General features: G+C 36.6%; 1 non-coding gene across 1 annotated transcript; it reads right to left on the reverse strand.

Moving 5' to 3' along the window:
• Nucleotides 1-20341: 20341 nt before the first annotated feature.
• Nucleotides 20342-20476, reverse strand: LOC111757885 (small nucleolar RNA SNORA2/SNORA34 family). Its single transcript, XR_002792142.1, has one exon. It is a non-coding gene; the product is annotated as a small nucleolar RNA SNORA2/SNORA34 family (small nucleolar RNA).
• Between the last annotated feature and the right edge of the window lie 222 nt (nucleotides 20477-20698).

Raw genomic sequence — 20698 nt, forward strand, 5'->3', positions numbered from 1 at the left:
CAGTTCTATTGAAGATTACAAGAGACAACACAGGAACTATGGTAGAACTCCTTGTAAAATGGTCTTATATGTCTTTTTCATTTCATGTGTTTATAGGAATATTTTTTGTTTTGTTTTGCTTTGTTTTGTTTCTCCCTCTAATATAGAAAGGATAGAAATACATGTTAAGACTCAGGCATGTGTAGAACCTATAAACAGTTTATGAGAACTGATCTTATGACACATGATGAAATGAACAAATACTTTGAAGAAAAAGAGACACTAAAGTACCCAGTGCTGATCGTGGGGTGTCATAATGTAACACCCAGCAATACTATTACTCTTTGTTCAGAGTGATATTAGCCTGCTTGGGTTTGTTCAACCTAAACATAATTGAAAATATGGGTAAGTGCATGTATGTTCAAGTGGATAGGATTGATAATCATATTACTAAGTTTTTGTTGGATAGTTGAACAGAACTGGTGCAGTCTCACTGTTTGAATCCCCACTTTATATGCTCCACTTTAGTATCTTGAATAACTATTTGTAAGAGGACAATCTGTAATCATCAACTAGTTATTTCTTACAGTTTATTTTTTCTTTGAAAGTATGTATTATTTCTACCCATTTTCTGTTTTGTTTAGTGTTTCTTTAAATAAAATTTTTAAAAAAGACACTACAGTACCTGATGCTGATCCTGGAGTGTCATGATATGAAATCCAGCAATACTATTATTCTTTGTTCAGAATGATTTTAACCTGCTTTAGTTTGTTTAATCTAAACATAAATGAAGATTTGGATAACTGCATGCATGTTTAAGTGTATAGGATTGACAACCATGTTACTAAATTTTTGTTGGACAGTTGAAAAGAACGGTTTGCAGTCTCACTGTTTGAATTTCCACTTTACATGTTCCATTTTTGTATCTTGAACAACTATTTGTAAAATGACAATATGTAAACATCAACTAGTGATTTCTTACTGTTTATTTTTTTCTCTGAATGTATGTATTATTTCTACCTATTTTCTATTTTATTTAGTCTTTCTTTAAATAAAATTATTAAAAATGTGATGACTATGCATATTAGGGAAAAAGTATGTTTCTCACATCCTTGAATATAAATGAAGATATGGATAACTGTATGTATGTTTAAGAGTATAGGATTGACAACCATATTACTAAATTTTTGTTGGACAGTTGAACAGATCTGTTTGCAGTCTCGCTGTATGATTTCCCACTTTATATGTTCCACTTGTATATCTTGAACAACTATTTGTAAGAGAGCAGTATGTAAACATCAACTAATGATTTCTTACTGTTTGTTTTTTCTTTGAACCTATGTATTATTTCTATACATTTTCTGTTTTGTTTAGTCTTTCTTTAAATAAAATTTTAAAAAACCTCTAATCCACCATGTGACTGTATTTGGTTACATAGTACAAATAGAGATATTTTATGGAGGCACTTAAACCTAGAGGAAATCAAAATGGTGGGGACCTAAGGTGATAGGAATAGTGTCCATATAAAATGAGATGCCAGAGTATGCTGTCTCTCTTTCTACTCATGCAAGAAGAAAAGCCAAAAAAGAAGAGGAGGTGGAGGAGGAAGGTGAGGAGGACAAGGAGAAGGAGGAGAAAGAAAAAGAAGAAGATGGAGAAGGAGAAGGAGAAGGAGAAGAAGAAGAAGAAGAAGAAGAAGAAGAAGAAGAAGAAGAAGAAGAAGAAGAAGAAGAAGAAGAAGGCTAAGAAAAAGAAGAAGAAGAAGAAGAAGGATAAGAAGAAGAAGAAGAAGAAGAAGAAGAAGAAGAAGAAGAAGAAGAGGAAGAAGAAGAAAGATTTGTGAGAATACTGCAAGTAGTTTGGCTGTATTCTAGCCAGAAAGAGAGTCCCCAGCATATACTAACGTGCTGGCACTTTGATCTTGGATTACCACCTGCTTTCATGGCAATAAAAAAGTATCTGTTGATTAAGTCACCCAGTCTATGGTATCATGTTATGGCAGCTTGAACACCTGCTTTTGCCACTTCTGTTTACACACACACACACACACACACACACACACACACACACACACAGAGTCATAAACTGTTAGGAGTGACAAATTCAACACAGTACTGGATACAAAATCTATACACAAAATTCAGTTGTATTTCTATACACTAACATAGAAATTATGTTAGTGAAAAATAAATTAATTTGTAACTGAACCAAAGGGAATAAAATATTTGAGGATAAATTTATTCTAAGAGATAAAAGATGTATATACTAAAACTATAAAATATTGCTAACAGAAATTACAGAAGACCCAGATAAAAAGAAAGTCATCCTTGATCATTTTTTATGCCTGGATCTTATAACCTGAAGAACTGCTTCTAAGATAACAATATGCAATATATTAATTAGTGTTAATTTCTTACTATCTTTTTGAAATTCTGTATTGTGTCTATCTTTTTTTCTGTTTTGTTTTTTAAAATTTTAAAAAAAGAAACTCACCTTTTATTCAGGATTGGAAGAGCTAATGGCAGTAAGATGTTACTACTACAAAGTATCCACAGGTTCTGAAACAGTGTAGTACTAGTATAAGGACAGACACATAGACCAGTAGAATTGAATGAAAAGCTCAGAAATAAATCCTTACATTTATGGTGAATTAATTTTTGATAAAGGTGCCAAAACCATTCAACAGGAAAAAGACAATCTTTTTGACAAATAGTGCTAGGAAAACTGGATATCCATATGCAAAAAAGTGAAGTAGTATCATTATTTTTACTATAATTTAAAAATTATCTCAAAAGGGATCAGTGACCTACATGTAAGAATTAATATCATAAAACACAGAAGAGAAAACATCAGAAGAAATCTTTATATCATTAGGTTTAACAGTGATTTCTTGGGTATGACCCAACATCACATCTAATAAAATAAAAATTAGGTACATGAGTTACATTAAAATGAAAAACAACTTCTGTGCATCAAATTATAGCCAACAGTGAAAAGGTAATCCATAGAATAGGAAAAAAATTTACAAATTACATACTTCTTAAGCAATTAACATTTGGATTTATTTAAAAATATATACAAACCATTATCACTAAGAACTTCTACAACTCAAGCCAACAATTAAAGAACAAATAACATGATTTCCAGTTGAGCAAAGAACTTGAACAGACATTTCTCAAAAGAAGATATGCAAGTAGTTATCAAGCATATGAGAAGATACTCAGTACCAAAATTATTGCAGAAGCACACATCAAAACCACAAAGAGATATGACCTCAGATCCATCAACAGCACAGTAAGTGAGTTGGATGTCGAGAAACTGTGCATTGTGGGTACAAATGGAAAGTGGCACTGCTACTATAGAAAACAATATGGCAGTTCCTCATGAAATTAAAAATAGAATTACCATTAAATCTAGAAATACTATTTCTTGGTATATATTAAAAATATTTTAAATCAAACTCTTAAGGTAGATGCAAACCAAATATCCACGGGCAAATAAATAGATAAAGCATACACATAATGGAGTATTATTCAGTGTTCAAAAGGAAGGAAATTATTATTCATACTGCAATGGTGTGTCAACTTGAAGACATTATGCCAGGCGAAATAATTAAGAAAAATATATATTATGAGTTTATTTACATGAGGGTATCAAGAGAAGTAAAATTTATGGAAACAGTAAGTAAAATGATGGTTTCCAGGGACTAGGTGAGGAGAAATGAGAAATATAATCCTGGGTCCAGTGAACTGATCCCTTCCTTTTCTACTGTAAATTTGTACCTTAGCATGAGTGTAGCCAGCTGTGCATCTCAGTAACCTTTCCTCAGTAACCTTTCGTGAGGGATACAGGAAACAATCTATGTGTTTACCTACTTGGTATGACCAATAAACAATATGTGTGCAAGTGTACAAAAACAGGAAAGTGGGATTTCCCTCCAACTATTCTCTGGCTAACTGGTTTTGTGTATGTTTATCCAAGTATTGCAGAGGTTTCAATAGACCCACAGCACTCCAGGATTTGTAAAAAAAAAGAAAAGAAAAGAAAGAAAGAAAGAAAGATTTTTGGGGGGATTTTTTTCTGGGAGAAGTAGCCTGTCAATTCCATGGCTCATGAAAAACCAGATATGCAAGTTTTGGAGGAAGTCAAAAGTGAATCATCAGATTTCTCATGCATGGATGATGAAGATGACCCATTACAGTCAAATGATTGCTTTCATAAAAGAAGAGTAGTGTGTGTGTGTATGGTGACAATGATGACTTTGACAATGGCTATGTGAGCCACAGTTCCTGGTGACAGTGAAATGGAGCAAGAATTTACTGATATAGATACAAGGAATGCAGCCCTCCTTGATTCAGATGGTGAAGAAAACAGCAATGTGATTACATATTTGACCATTTAAAATATTTCAAAATGGCAACCAAATCTAAGGATTCCAATGTTAGAATTAGATCTGAAAATATAATGAGGGTCTCAATAGGAATGAAAGGTATTGGGCAGAAAGCCAGCATTGCCATTCAGTGTTGGAAACTGTAACAGATGAAATGCTGCAAGATTCTGTGAAATACACAGAGACTTAAATGCAAGTAAACTATTCTGTATGCACCAATAGCCATTGTAAAAAATGTGTTTATTATGACATCTCTCTAGCTGCACCAGAGCTGTACTTAGCACAGATTTCTCATTGTAATCATAGGAATGCAAATGACTTACAGGGATGTGATGGGTTAAAATATGGCATAAAAATTTATGCCCTTGTGAATTGCACAACAATATGGGTATCCCTAACACTCCCAAATTGTATACTTAAAAATGGTTATGTTGGTAAATTATGTTATATGTATTTTATTACATCTAAGAATTAGAGAAAAGAAAACAGGGCATACTTCTGTTAAAAACATATGTTCAATATATTTTACTGTCTAAATTCAAGATTTCATCTCTTAAAAGGCAAAAATTGTACAGTTTTTAAATGGTTGTTCTCCGGGAAAAGTCAAAGGACCATCCTCAGCTAGCATGTACTATTGCACAGGTATTTGCGCAGAGATATTGAATGATTTATATATTGTATTTTGAACCTTTACTAGTAGGTCTTGATTGTTACTGAAATGTTAATCATACATTAAAATGTAAAAGTCTATGTCAAAATACTAACAAATTAAGTTTAAATAACTATTTGAATAGAGGAATAAATTCTGAAGATACTTTTAAGCAAAATGCATGTACATAGTGATCAATTATTGAGTTAATTAATATTAACATCTACCCCTAGACTTATTATCTAAGAACGATGTGATCTTTTAATTTAAGATACTGTTAATGGGATAGTTTAAAGCTTTAGAAAGCCAAAACCTCTCGACTGATATAGAGCCAACTCATCTAATTAAATTCTTCTTGGGTATTGGAATCTAGTTTATAAACAACTTTTAAAATGACATATGACAGACTGAGGGTTGGTGAGTAGAAAATGGATCAATGAGGGAATACTGTATAGTGATAATGCAGTTCTATTAATTTAAAACACAATATAAAAATTTTAATTCTTTAAACTTTTGTTTTCTATTTAGAACACAGTTTTTGGTAAGCATTTACCTCAGAAGCCTAAAAGTAACCAGAAATTGTTTGGTGAAGAGAGTTTAAGAGTTTCTAGGCATGGTCTATTCAGGCTGTAATAGAATTCAGAGTATCATCTCTGTATAGTCAGGGATTGTAAGGAAAATAATTATGTATAGGAAACATAATTTATAGTATTGTTTATAATGGTCACCCAGGGAATCAAATATAAATAAAGTACAGGAAATCTGTTCACATACTAAAGGCCTAGAGAATCCAGCCAAGAGCCTGGACCCCATGGCAATAACTGCATGAGTCCAGCTGAAGACCATTGTTATGGGACAATGACTCCCATGAGTCTAACTGGAGGCCTGGAACCCACAACAATGACTCATGTAAGTCTATTTCATGAATCTGTGCTGGGAAGGCCCAAAGGTCAGCAGTAGAAGTTAGAAAGTCTTTGCCAGCAAGACAAAGGATCTATGCCAATAGGCTGAAGGATCTGCACTGGAGCCAGGAAGCGATGCTTAAAGTAGGACCAAAGCTCCCCCAACGTGAACTGCAGCCATTCTCAGTGACAATGTCCTGAGCTCCGTGGATGACAACAGCTGAGTTCTTATCAGGGAAGCCAGCCTGACAAGCTCCTCCAGGAGAACCAACAGCACCAAACACCACCACCACTTAGGAGAACTCTCAATGCTACACACTTCCTCTCCAGATATCTTTTTATGCTGGCAACAGTTCTCAGGTGTACCCTCTACACTCAACATCATGCTGATTCAGTTCAGCTAGTGTTTAAGTTGACCATCAGTTTTCAATCCACTTTAATCTTTATAGGATTATGTCACAGATCCTTTTCTTTAGATATATTCATGTCTCCCAGGTACAAGATGAGTTTTTAGGTTCATCAGCCTTGTAGCATGTACTCATACACCATTTCATTTTATTTCCTCTATATAGATGTATTACATTCTGTTTCTTGATCCACCATTTGATAGACATTTGGGTTGTTTCTAACTTTTAGCTATAATAAATAAAACTCATTCATGTACAAGTTCTTTTTCTTTATGGTCCATTTGGATCATAATTTCTAGCTTCATAACATATTTTAAAACTTTTAAAAAACTAGACACTTTGAGTAATTGATGTGGCATTTTGAAAATCATATTACCTTCTTAACCAGGATTTATTTGTGCTGCTTGTTGCTGTTGTTATTGTTAATCTGTTTGGTGAGTTTTCTATAAAGCCTGTGTTTTTTGTTGTGTATGGCCACTGAGGTCACCACTCAGTTAGCTTGGTAGTTAGATAATAATTGGAGATTTTCTTAAGTGCTTTAAAAATTTTTTTTAAAAATTTTATTTAAAGAGAAAAAAAAGCCAAACAGAAAAAAGGGTAGAAGTAATACAGAATTTCAAAAAAATAAACACTAAGAAATCACTAGTTGATAGATTACATATTGTCATCTTAGAAATAGTTGTTCAAGTTACAAAATTAAAGCATACAAAGTGGACATTCAAACAGTGAGACTGCAAACAGTTCTATTCAATGATCCAACAAAAACTTAGTAGTATTGTTAGCTAACTTATACACTTCAATATACATGAAGTTATATCCTTTAGAGCACTTTCTTTTCCTCTCTTTTTTACAATACCAATTACATATTTTGAGTTTTATTATTCCTACAGTTCTTATTACTTTTTTTTGAAGAGGGTAAAATCAAATGTGATGAAACAAAATAGAGTCAGTCAAAATGAAAGGATGGACATAGAATATGGCATAAAACAAAATATAAGGTGATCAACAATGGTTACCATAATGCCTCTTGCTATCTTCAGAAGAATTACCCATATCATCAGGTATAATAAAATTGAACAAAACAGTACAGAACAAAACCAATAAAAATGAAACACTGGAGACATTATAGGACTTCAAAAGAAGATAATAGTCAAACCAGAATGGGCATCATAGTGAATCTTATTGTCTTCAAAGTAGTTTCCTATACCCTCAGACTTGATACTATCAAACAAAACAGAATAGAGTAAAATCAGTCAAAACAAAACAATGCAAGCAATATAGGGCCTCAAATCAAATTAATAGGAAATCAAAAGTGGTTACCATAATATAGCCTGCTATCTTTGGAATAGCTGTCCTTGCCATCAAATCTAATACAAGAAGACAAACTGCAACAGAATAAAACCAAACTAAACAGAATGATGAAAACAATATGGGTTTCAAATCATGATAAAAGATTAACAATGGCCACTGCCTTCCCTATTTAGACAATTCCTCCCCTTTCACTTTCACAGGGTGCATTGTACATTTTGCATCCCACTAACTCCTTTAGTTTTTAGATTAGGGAGGCAGCCCATTACTCACCTAAGTGATTCTGAATCTTTTTACCCTTGAGCATGGTCTCAAGTTGTATCTGTTTACCTACAAGAGCCTCATGGTTTTCTTTCTTTATAGCTGAGTAGTTTTCCATTGTATAAAAGTGTTATGACTTTCTAGCTAATCTGCAGCTGATGGACAAGCTACCCCCACTTTTTTCTGGTTCCCTGTCACATAGAGCATTGTTTTCTCATTTTTGACTTTCAGTCTATAAATTCTCTTTCAGGTTAATTGTATTTCTTATATAGAGCATATTGATAGACCCTATCTTCTGATCCACTCTGCTTGTGTTTCTTTTTATTGGTGTATGGAGACCATCTATATTACTGATTATAGCCACCCTTCTCTGCCTCATCTCTGCCATGTTATTTTTCTACTGTTGGTTGTCTACTTTTCCCCTTCATTTGACTGTCTGCCCTGTTCAGTGAGCCCCACCCTGCCACTGTTCCTGAAACCATGATCTTTTTTCTCTCTCTAGAATGTCCTTCAGTATTTTTGTAGGGTTGGATTGGTGGTCATAAACTCCCCCAGTTCCTCTTTGTCATGGAATTATCTTGTTTCTCCATTAATTTTGAGAGATAGTTTTACAGGATACATCAATCTGGGTTGGAGGTTATTTTCTTTCAGGACTTGGAATACTTCACTCCAAGCTCTTCTTGATTTGATGGTTTGTGTCAAGAAGTCTGCCATGATTCTGATGGGTTTTCTTTTATAGGTAATCTGTTCTTTTCTCTGACAGCTTTTAATATTCTGTTCTTGTGGTGAATTTCTGGCATCTTGATTATTATATGTCTGGGTGTAGATCTATTTTGGTTATAGCTGGCTGGATGCCTCATATATCTGAATATCATTTCCTTTTTCTATGCTTGGAAAGTTCTCTTTAATTACTTCTGTAAATAGCCTTTGTATTTCATTTGTGTTTACCCTGCTTCTTTACTCATGTTTTTTATTCTTAAGTTATAGATCCTCTTGTCATTTTCTAGCCTTTGTATTGTTACTTCCTGGTTCCTTGTTATTTTTAAGAGATCTTTCCTGTTATGATCACAAGCTGCAAACCTGCCTTCAAGGTTTGATAATCTGTCTCGAGTTTCTTTCAAGCAGTTTTGCCAGCTTTCAATGGAGTTTTTAATTTCCTTGTAATGTCTTTGAATCTGTTTCATGTGTTCTAAATTTTTTTTATATTCTTCATTGAAGGTTTCCCTCCTTTTTCTATGCTCCTCTATTGTTTCATCCATGTCTTCTTTAGAGGTTCTTAGCAATTCTTTTATTATGTTTCTCATAGCTTCTTTGACCTGTAATAGTATTTCTGTTTTAAGTTCTTTTATACCTTCATGGAGTTGTTTCTTTATTTCAGTTGCTGTTGCTTCAAAAACTGCAGGTGTACAACTTCAGATCTCTTCTGTGTTTACATTTCCTGGACTAGTACTGCTTGGGTTGGAGGCCAGAGACTGCCTTTTGCTCCTTCCTCTTGCCATGTTGCTGATTTCTTCTGGACAAGTGGGTAGTGTGGTTCCCCAGACTTCCTGTATTGGTTATAATTACTCTGAAGTGTGTTGGATAGGGATTGCTGCTGTTTGCTGCTTTCCCCAGTGTGCTGGTGGCTACTGCCATGTAAGCAGGGGCAGGGCAGGCTGGCCCCTCCCTTTTGAGTTGGTTAACCACAGGGAGTCTTCACCACATTTAGTGTGCGCTGGACTGGTGGGATTGGTTAGGGATAGCTTTAGGGAAACCTTGCCAATAGCTATTGGACTGTGCAGAGGGGCAGGACTCAGTCCAAACAATTTCCAACAGTCTGCTCTGAGCTAGGAGTTGCTGAACAAAACCGACTGCAGTTCTATCTCCAGGCTTCTCCTGTCCAACCCCAAAATAGCACCCAGCCAATCTCCCACTCCCACAATGAGTCCCACACACTCACCGCCAGCCAGTGCAGTTCTCTGGTCTGCTGCTCCCCTCTACCACCATGTCTCCCCACCAAGGCCTTTGGGCTTGCTAGCCATCAGCTTCACTGTGCCCACGTGTCCCCGGGTTCCAGCAGCGCTTCTGGCACAGTGGCTCTGGCTCCAGTGAAAGCACTGCCAGCTACTACCTTTTTCTGTTTAAGTTTTTCTTTTTTTCTTTTTTTTTTTTAATTCTCTCAGTGGGCTTCAATTATCACTTTAGTTTCTTCCTGAGTTGAGGGGACCTACTTCTTTCTTCTTGTTTTCTCCAGAATGCTATATTCCAGCATCTGGACTGTTTCTCTCAGAGAAACTATTTACTTTGCTGCTTACTGTTCTGCCATCTTCCCAGCTCCAAAGTTAAGTGCTTTCTTAAGTGCATCTACCAGTCCTTGCCAAGAAGTACTGCTTGCTTATTAAGGCAGGTGGTCAAGTGGTTGATCAATGTCTATGGTATTCACGTTCTTCTGTATTAAGCCTCTAATTCAGCTAGAGGTGATTGCTTTGGAGCTTCCCAAGTCTTTCTTGAGCACACATGCAGCTGAATGTGTGACTATGAACTCCTGGTTTCCCAAGAATACATTGGAGCTTTTCAAGCTCCTGTGGACATCATTCCCTACCTTTTTCTTTTAAGCTTTTGGGTTATCCTGTTGTTTCTCTCTGACTTTGTCCTCAACCACAGACAGCAGTGAAGTTAAATAATTTTCTCTAAATTATTTTGACAAATGGCTTTCAGAGAAAAGGCTTTTCTCACTGGGTGATCTGGAATCAGGTCAAATAAAGACAGCTTTGCAAAAGGGATCTCCCAGGGAAACGACAGGTCAAATAACAATGATGCTGTTATGAGACTTTGAAAGAGGTTTATCCCGTTCCTTCCAGTGACTTTTAGGCTGCTGGTTTTCACTGTGGTTGGAGATTATTGGTTTTTAAAATGACCATGAAGCTTAAAAAAATTAAAACACTGCAAGACTATCTCTTCTTATCAAAATTCACCATTTTTTCTTTAATAAAAACTCCTAAGTCCAATATAAACCTTTTTTGTTGTTGTTTTTTCAGACAGTCTTGCTTTGTAGTGTAGAGTGACTTTAAATTTATTGCATTGCCCAGGTTGGCCTTGAACTTGCAGAGAACTTCCTGCCTCAGCCTCCTGAGTGTTGGGATTACAGGTGTGCACCACCACACCTGGCTTGATATAAACCTTGAACTTTCAGAGTTCTGAAAATTTTTATTCTGCCAGTTTTGGGCTGTTCCTCCTGGGGTTTTTAGAAAGGGAGAGTTTTCATTGGTCTTTATCATTTTTGCTATTAACCCGTATTTATTTTTATTTGATCCACTATCCTGAAATTAGCTGCTAACATTACTTAGAAAGCACTTATATAACACATAAGAATATCAATTTATTCATGTACTTACTTATCAATTAACAAAATGTTATCAGGTCCTGACACTGGTTCAGACTTTGCATTATTAGAGTTACACCAGTGAACAAGGCAACCACTAACTCTTCTCAATGGATTTTACATCCCAAAAGAGGCAAAAATGGGGTACAGCTATGATGGGGAGGGGGTGAGAAACATATAACAGAAAATAAGAATTCAGTATGCTATAACAAGAAAGTACACATGGTTCAAGACTTTTATTGGTTTGACTTATGGTTTATGATGCTGCCAAAGTTATTTACATCCAGTGGAAACTGTACTTTGAATTTAGACATTTTCCTAGATAGTAATACATGGGTATGATGCTATCTCATAATCCTGGGCAATGGTAGAGAGCTGTAACTTGCAGTTGGCCACACAGACATGAGAGTAAATAATGGATCCTGTATTCTACAGTGTAGTATATTCAATAATGTATCTGTGATATATAATACTTTCTTGTCAAGTAGGCTTTGCATTGGGTGATGTTCCCCAATTGTAGGCTAATATGTGTCTATGTATGTTTAAGGCTAAACCATGATATGTGGTAAGCTAGGTATATTAAATGCATTAGGCTTTATAATTTCAGCGTGTAATGGGTTTACCAGGACACAACCCCATCATAAGTTGAGGCATAACCGTAGTGGCTTTGTAGGGCACACAGGAAGGGAACCCAGTTTGAACTTGTCAGAAGAATCTGAGGAAGTAGAAGAGAGTCTTCATTTAAAAAATACTAAGCTCAAGAATAAGCTCAGTTTCGTCATGGGAAGGGGTAGATGTAGGGTGAGACTGTAAGGAGTATGGGAATTGAATTCCTACAGTTGTTTGATGTGGCTAAGATACCATGTGGGCAGGATGTAATTAGGATCTGGAGATATAACCAGATGCCAGTCACAGTAGGCCCTCACAACATAATCTGAAGACAGTGGAAATATCTCCTGGGAATATCACTGTGTTTTTCTGTCTAGTGCTCCTCCCTTCTTCATATAATAGCACCCTTCCTTTTGGGGAGCTGTTATCCTGCACTCTAACCTTGTGACCTAGTGAGGCTTCAAACCAACAGAACCTAAAATCTGACCCCAGATGTGAGAATGTAATGATGACCATATCTGATCACAGCAAATGACTGGAATTCTTTCAGAGGTTTTTAATTTTATTTTAATTAGAGCAATAGAAAAAAAGAGGTATTTTTCTTAGGTTGGATATTTGGGAAGAAAATATTTGGACTTAAGGATATGGTTCAATAGAGAAAGCTAATCTGAAAGAATTAAACCAACATATCAGGAAATGTAAAGAGAAAAAGAGTGAGAAAGACAAAAGAAAGGGGAATTAAAGGGAGAAGAGTGAGGGAATGAAAGAGGTTAAAAAGGGAAGAAAGAATTTTGAGGGAAGAAAGCGAATGGAGGAAGAGGGCCACCTGTGAAGGCCCTGCTGCATTCAGGTCCCCAGAGCTGCCATTCTCAGTATCTAGGATGCAGTCCTGAGAAACACAGCATTTTAAAATGTGGGTAGAGGATCTATAGGCTACCACAAAGATGGAGGGGAGGCTGAAGTAGAAAAATCAGGAAAATAATATATAGTTATCTTTAATAAGCCAATTTTTAAACTTTTTAATCATGGAAAACACAATATAAAACTTTGCTCTTGCCTAGTTCTAAGTGTACAGGGTTTTTTTTAGTATTAAAGGAATAAAACAAAAAGTAAAAAAGAAACAGAACAGTGATAGTATGGTGGGAAATCTGCAATTGTTACTATTTGCATATTGTTATCTTCTAAATAGTTGCCCAGACTATGAGCCCCACGCCTACAAAGTCAATCAAACAACATAAACGTCAGGTTACTTCCCTGCTTCAGTTACTCTCGTCTCAGTCTGTGTATGTCTGGATGCCAACAGGTGGGGAGGATGGGAGGCGGAGGTGGCCTCCTTGCTGGTTCTCCCCGGCTGACAGGGCCTCCACCATCCCCCAGGAGGCTGCATGGCTTCCTTGCTGCCTTTTCCCAGTTATTAGGTCTCTGCTGGTCCACTATGGGCGAAGGCTGCCTCGCTTTCTTGCTGTTTCTCACATTCAACAGGGCCATCGACCCTGGTTTTCTTATTTTCGCTGAGTTCTAAGCTCTCTCCATGAGTTTCAAGTCTCAGGTCTGAACCTTCCTGTGTCCACAGTACCCACCTCTGTCCTCCTTTCCTTCCTCATGTTGCCATATTCCAGGGTCTGAACACCAAAACTTGGAGAGGCTCTTTCTCTGCTGCTCTCCCTTCCGCCATTTTCCCAGACGCCCTCGGTATATATTATGTTAAATCTACTCGTGCTTTTCTTTTTACTAATTTTCATTTTTCATTAGTATGTTTGCAGTACATAATAATGTCGTTCCTCATGGGGAGTTGGCACATGTTCGTAACATATCTTGATTTCTTTTTATCCTCTTCTTCTCTCCTCCCTCTGCCCTCCCTCCATCTCTTGGTCTCCTCATTTGCAAAAATCTGTCTACTTCTTATTATCTATGCTTTATTTTGATCTTTATTTCTAATTTGGGTTTCTAGTATAAGAGAAATCATGTGATATTTGAATTAGTGAGTCTGATTTATTTCACTTAACATTATAGTTTCAGGGCACATCCATCTTCTTAAAAATGACTCGTTTACTCCTCTTTATGGCAAGGAAGTACTCTATTGTGTGTAAATACCACATTCTTTTTTTGTTCATCTGTTTTGGGATATATAGACCATTTCCAAGATTCAGTTATTATCAGTTGTGCTGCAGTAAATATGCATGTGTCACTGTAATGTGATGCCTTTAACTTTTTAGGGATATGCTTAGAGGGGAAATACGGGGTTGAGGTGAACTTTGTAGTTTTAGTTTTCTGAGGAATCTGCACACTGCTTTCCACGGTGTTTGTATCAAATTTACATTCCCACCAACAATGTAGAAGGATTTCTTTTTCCCATTAGCCTCACTAGATTTGTTGTTACCTGATTTCTTGAAAACTATTCTCTCCAGAGTCAGATAGAACCTCAGCATTTAATTTGCATTTCTCTAATAGACACAGATGTTAAACCCTTTTTCCCTGTGTTTATTGTACTTTTTCTGAGAAATATTTATTCATTTCACTTGCTCATATTTTGATATGGTGTTTTATTTTGAGATGTATAATTGTTTTGAGTTCTTTATGGTGATTTTTTTTTTCTTTTTTGGTACCAGAAATCAAACTCAGGTCAGGCACTGTGCTAGAGTTATATTCCCGGCCTTTTGTATTCTTTGTGTATTCTAGATGTTAGTTGTACTGCCTGTGGAATAGCTGTAAAATTTTTTGCTCATTCTGTATGTTGTTTGTTCACTCTGTTGATTATTTCTTTTGCTGTACAGAAGCTTTTTAATTTGATATGATTCTATTTGTTGATTCTTGGTACTATTTCTTGTGCCACTGAGATTCTATTCAGAAAGTCTTATCTGTGCATATATCTTCAATTGTTTTACCTATTTTGTCTACCAGCAGATTGTTTCTGTTTTAACACTTAGATCTTTCATCTATTTTTATTTTAGATTAGTACATGATGAGATACGAGTCTAAATTTAATCTGCATATGGATGGCTACTTTTCCCAGCATCATTTACTAGAAAGATTAGCTTTCCTCCAATGTACGTTTTTGGCCTCTTTGTCAAAGGACAGAGATCTGAATGTGCCTAGAGTTGTTTCTTTATCCTCTATTCTATTCCAATGATCCACATGTATATTTTTGTGCCAGTATCATGCTGTTTTTACACTGTAGCTTTGTAGTATAACTTGAAATCTAGGCTTGTGATATCTCCTGCTTTACTCTTGGGCCCAGGATTGCTTTTGCTATTCTGGTTCTCTTTTTGGTTCCATATGAATTTTAGGATTGTTTTTGCTGGTTCTATAAGGAATGATGTTGGATTTTGAATTGGTATTGTATTAAATCTGTGTGTCAGTTTTGGAAGTATAGCTATTTTGACTATGTTGATTCTGCCTATCCAGAAACAAGGGTCATCTTACCATTTTCTAATGATGTCTTTTGATCTCCTTTTTCAGATTTCTGTAGTTTTTGTTATAGAGGCCTTTCACTTCCTTGGTTAGGTTAATTCCTAAATGTTCAATTTTTCCTGATGTCATTATGAATGGTATTATTTTCCAAAATTTTTTCTGTAGGAATTCACTATTGGTGTACAGAAACACCATTGATTTTTGTGTGTTGATTTTACATCCTGCTATGCTGCTGAGTTGGGTTATGAATTCAGGGTTTCTTTTGGTAGGATTAGTCAGTAGTTCTTTTTTGGTTGGATCTCTTTCTAGTTTTGGAATACAGATGTGCTAGTTTTTAGGAATGACTTTGGGAGTTTTCCTTCTCTTTCAACTTCATCGAAGAGTTTAAATATGTTCATATTATGCAATCAATCTTTAGAACTTTTTCATGTTGCAAACTGCAACTCTGTACCAAGTAAACAAATTTTTTCTTTTCCTGCCCACCCCAAGTCTTTGGAAACCAGGATCCTATTTCCTATCAATTTGGAACTAGTAATCTAGTGAATACAAGTGGAATCACCTAATACTTGTCTTTTAATTGGTTTAGTTCTCTTAGCATACTGCCCTTACATTTCATCCATGATATAGGATGTATATTGTTTACATAATCAGGAAAATCAACAAATATTTTCAGTAATAAACAATTGTTTTTTAAAAAATTTTGGGAGTCTGTGAAAAACTTAAATCACTGAGGAAAAATATTTGTAGAAAGTAATTCTAATTATCATACAATAAAGCAACCAAACTATGTAGAGGATTAACATTACTCTTTTATTCTATTTTAAAGAGAATAAAATCAGACAAAAGAAAGCAGAATAATGCTAATCGGAACAGAACAATGAAGGTGATACAGGACTTCAAACGAAGATAATAGGAAATAAAAAATGGCTACCATAATGTCTCTTGTTTTCTTCAAAATGGCTATTCACCATCAGACATAATAAAATAAAAAAATTAAAACAAAATAAAATCAATCAAAACAATAGAATAAAAGTGTATTTTAAAGAGAATAAAGCCAAAAAAATAGAATAAAGTTTATCAAAACCAAACAGTGATAGTGATACAGGATTTCAAAACTGGATAATAGGAAATCAACAATGGCTACCATAAGACCTCTTGTTATCTGAAAAATTGCTCCCCCTACTATCAGACATAGTAAAATCAAACAAAACAGAACAGAATAAAACCAATTAAAACAGGACACTGAATAAAACAAAATAAAATGGAACAAAACAAACAGTGAGAACAATATTGAGTTTCAAAAATAAGACAAAGGAAATCCCCCATATTTGCTATATTGCATATTGTTATCCCCTTAATAGATGCTCAGTCGCCTTAGGCCCGCAAAGTCAATCAAACATTACAAGCATTAAGTTGTTTTTGTACCTCAGTTGCTATCAACACAGCCTATCCTCCACATCATCTGTTTGCTTGGGGGTGAGAGGCAGTGTTATCCTCCAGCCAGGGCACCGTCTGGCTTGGCTTATGGGAAGGGCAAATGGGCTTCTTGTCACTCTTCTCAGGCCCAGCATGGCTTCCACCAACTCACAGTTGGCTTGTTTCTCCTCTGGGCTCTGCATGGCTTGTGGTGGGTCACAGGAAGGGCAAACTGGCTTCTTGCTACGTCTCCCAGGCTCAGCATGGCTTTCCTTAAAATGCATTTTGATGACCTTAATTTCCTTCACATTTGGTTGGTTCCAAAATATGTTATTCCCTAGATGGCAAATATGACATAAACATTCAAATTCATGACAAACATGCATCAAACTGCTATACTCAGCAATTCTATTAGCTAATCTTAGGTTAGAAATCCAGTAACACTGGTTTAAGTAGGGCAAAATGTTATTTTCCCTGAAATATCACAGAGACAAAAGATAAGCAGTCCAGGTAAAGTGTAGTCCTGCATCATTTTAAATGTCCTACCATCTGCTCTTACATCCTGAGGGCTCCTTCTGCACTAAAAATGGTTTCTTTCGAGCTTATATTAATATCTCCCCTTCTGGTTCAAAGAAAGGCGAGACAAGTGCTTTCTGTTTGTGTGCCATTGACTCCTCTTGCAAGAAAGTTGGAGAATATATTGTTTTAACATGACATGGTGTTACCCACTGTAGAAAGGAAGAGGGGAAAATAAACAGAATGCAGACAACTCAGTCTTTGACACACATCAACAAGTTCTCAGCTAATGTCCGATAAAAACTTAATATGTTTTACCTATTTGAACAGTTGTTTGATGTTTCTCAGGTTAACGTGAAAAGAGTAGACTTCATCAATCAGTTTGGAGGTGAAATAGTATTCATAATACCTGGGAGGACATATGCACACTTACACATTTTAAAGCTTCTTAATTTTGATCATCCAGCTCTACAAAAAAAGCAATGATATCTTCCTATATATAATGATATCTTCCTGATATCTTCAACAAAAGCTGATTGAGTGCCTCATTAGGAACTTCTCTTTCCTTTGGAGCTAGGGGTTGTCATAAGAAACTGTCTTCTCAGTGCATAGACTGTGTGACTGCAAGTGTGTGGCCACATATGGTTCCCCTGGGACAGGATAGTCTAGGGAAAGAGCTCATCCTTGTGGGACTATTTGTGGGTCTTATCTCAAGAAGGAGAATGTCTCTCAGGCCTGCAAGCATTAAACCTCAGTCTTCAGTGAGCTATAGAGGTGGAATGTAGTTCTCAATTTTGCCACAAGAGTTGAAGTTGTTTAAACAGGAGTTCCTAGACAATGAAGAGTAATAAATGTGACCTTTTATGTGGAGTTAGATCAGGAGGCAGGAAGGAAGGAACTTGGTGCAGCCAGGAAGTCCCTTGGAGTGAGAGTTCAGACACTCTAAGAAAGGGAGTGAGAGAGTCTGGGAGTAGCTGCTTAGGAAATGATCAGAGCACTGTACTTAGGAAACCACCTTGTTTGACGCTAAGATTTTGTTCATGTATTCTTTGCCATATAAGTCTAACCATTATAGGACATCAAACAAATTTAAACTGAGGGACTTTCTACAAAATACCAAGCCTGCAGTCTTCTAAAAGTGTCAGTCATAAAAGAAAAGGAAAGACTAAGGAAATATTCCAGGTTAAAAAGACTAAGGAGGCATAACCAATTAATGCATTATGTGATCATGGATTGAAACCCAAGTCAGAAAGTTTTGCTATAAAGTGCATTATTGGGATAATTGACAACATTCAGATATGAACAGCCTGTTCAACTGCATGTTAAGTTTCTTGATTTTAACAATTGCTCCAAACTGATGTTCATATACGCAGATACATTTATGTATCTGAAAGTGAAGAGAGCGTGACGTTCACAGACTACTCTCAAAATGGTTCGGCAGAGATGGAGACAGGGAAAGCTGATGTGGCAAAATGTTAATAACAGTGAATTTGGCTAAAGTGTCTCTAGTCTTTGTACTTTTCTCTGCCAATTTTCTGTAAGCGGGAAATTATATCAAAATAAAATGTTAAAAGCCATCTTTAGAGAGGACTGACTTCTTCTGTGCCAGACATTTCTCTAAGCACTTGAGATAACACTAATGTCACAAATGCTGGTTGGAGGGGGGGGGTTCAGAATGAGCTAAGTAAAATATATCGCATGTTATATGATGGTGAATAGAATGGAAGGAAAAAGACATGGTAGGAGAATGAGAAATTTTCCGACTGAGGTACTTGAAGTTTTAAATAGGTGGTGGATCTGGTTTTTTGGAAGGATTTTTTTGTTGTTGTTTAACCACTTTAGATCTTTGTGGCTTCACCAGTCTCTTCTCCCAGACATAGGTAAGGAGAACGGTTTTGTGATATTCTTACTAGCTTGATGTAGGAGATATGACTGCCAGCCTCTTGTCTCCCATCTCAGGCTTCACTGTGGGTAACAAGTTGCAGGCCACACCCCGTTGTGCCCAGGCACTAACCTTTGACCAGTGTGGGACAGAAGCCGATGGGAACGTGCTTCCTCTTTTATATCCCCTCCCCCGTAAATGGAGAAATGTTTTTGAAAGACTTTAAGTTGGTCCTGTCGTTCTGTGTGACCAGTCACCCCACTTCATGTTTCATCCCTCACACACGCATTGGCTCCATGTTCCCTGTTTTCCTCCTTCTCCTCTTCTCTTAAGGGTCTCAGTAAAGTTCTCACACATCACATTTGTTTCAGTTCTGGGGAACTGAAGCTAAGAGAGTGAGCAAGTAAGGGCTCATGAAAATATATCTTTTTTCTTCTTTTAAATATGATAAAACAAAACAAAACAACAAAATGAAACAAAAAATAAGGGAATGTATTGGATTTCAAAACAAGACAGTCATAGTTACTGTAACGCACATTGTTATCCTCTAAATAGATGCTCAGAGCACCAGATGCAGGTATGCAAAGTCAATCAAACAGCACAAGCACTAAGTTGTCTCTACGTCAGTTGCTATCATTTCAGAAATATCAGGTGTGTGACTTCTAATTTATGTCTACGTCTTCTGTACTTGGGTTTGTTGTTGTGCTTTTTTGTTTGTTTGGTGTGTGTGAGTGTGTGTGTGTGTGTGTGTGTGTGTGTGTGTGTGTGTGTGTGTGTTTGAGACAAGGTCTTGCTCTGCAATTTAGGATGGCCTTGAGCTAACTTTGTAACCCAGGCTGGTCTTGAATTTGCAACAATCCTCTTGTCTCAGCCTCCCAAGTGCTGGGATTACAGGTGTATACCACCATGCCGGCTTGACTTGTGTACTTATTGCAGGAGCACTTTGCTCTTTGTCCTGACAATTTCCTGTTCCTCCAAATCAGCCAGTTGCCGAGTCCCAGGTGTTTCCTGTATTGGCTGCCCATCTTGCAGTGCAGTGCACTGGGCTAGGTACCTGGGTTCCTCTGACCTGAGGTTACCAGGGTGGCAGAGAGGTACAGGGTGGTTGCTCACTGATGTTCCCCCAAAGGTGGTAGAATCCCAGGGCCATAGCTTCCTTTCCTCCAGGCTGTGGCAGGGAAGAGTCTGAGGGAAGAGTCTTCTTCTCCTCCAGACCCACGGCAGTAGGCTTACTGGGGTGGGGGAGGGTGAGTTGTTTTTTCTAATTAATTGACTGTTTCATTTCTACAGTTCTGAAACAGCCAACAGACCATAGAAAGACAGAACTTCAGGCTCCTGCCTGAAACCACCAGCTTCAAAAAACTGTGGCCTTGATTCAGGGCTCTAGAAAATACATTTTATTCAAATGAGATGGTCTATTCTTATCATCCTTCTTTTAATTTTTGAGGAAATTGAGTCATGAGGAGATGATGGAATTGTCTACCTTCACTCTGAAGTAGCCAGGTGGTCTGACTCCTTGAGCCTTCTTCTCTGATTTTTCTCTCTCGGTGCATTTATTAATGTCATTTTAAAAAAATTCCAGTGTCTACCAGCTGTTTCAATAGGAA

The sequence above is a fragment of the Cavia porcellus genome, unplaced genomic scaffold (assembly GCF_034190915.1).
Source record: "Cavia porcellus strain 051 isolate PalLab524CR breed Dunkin Hartley unplaced genomic scaffold, mCavPor4.1 scaffold_13, whole genome shotgun sequence".
Lineage (NCBI taxonomy): Eukaryota > Metazoa > Chordata > Mammalia > Rodentia > Caviidae > Cavia > Cavia porcellus.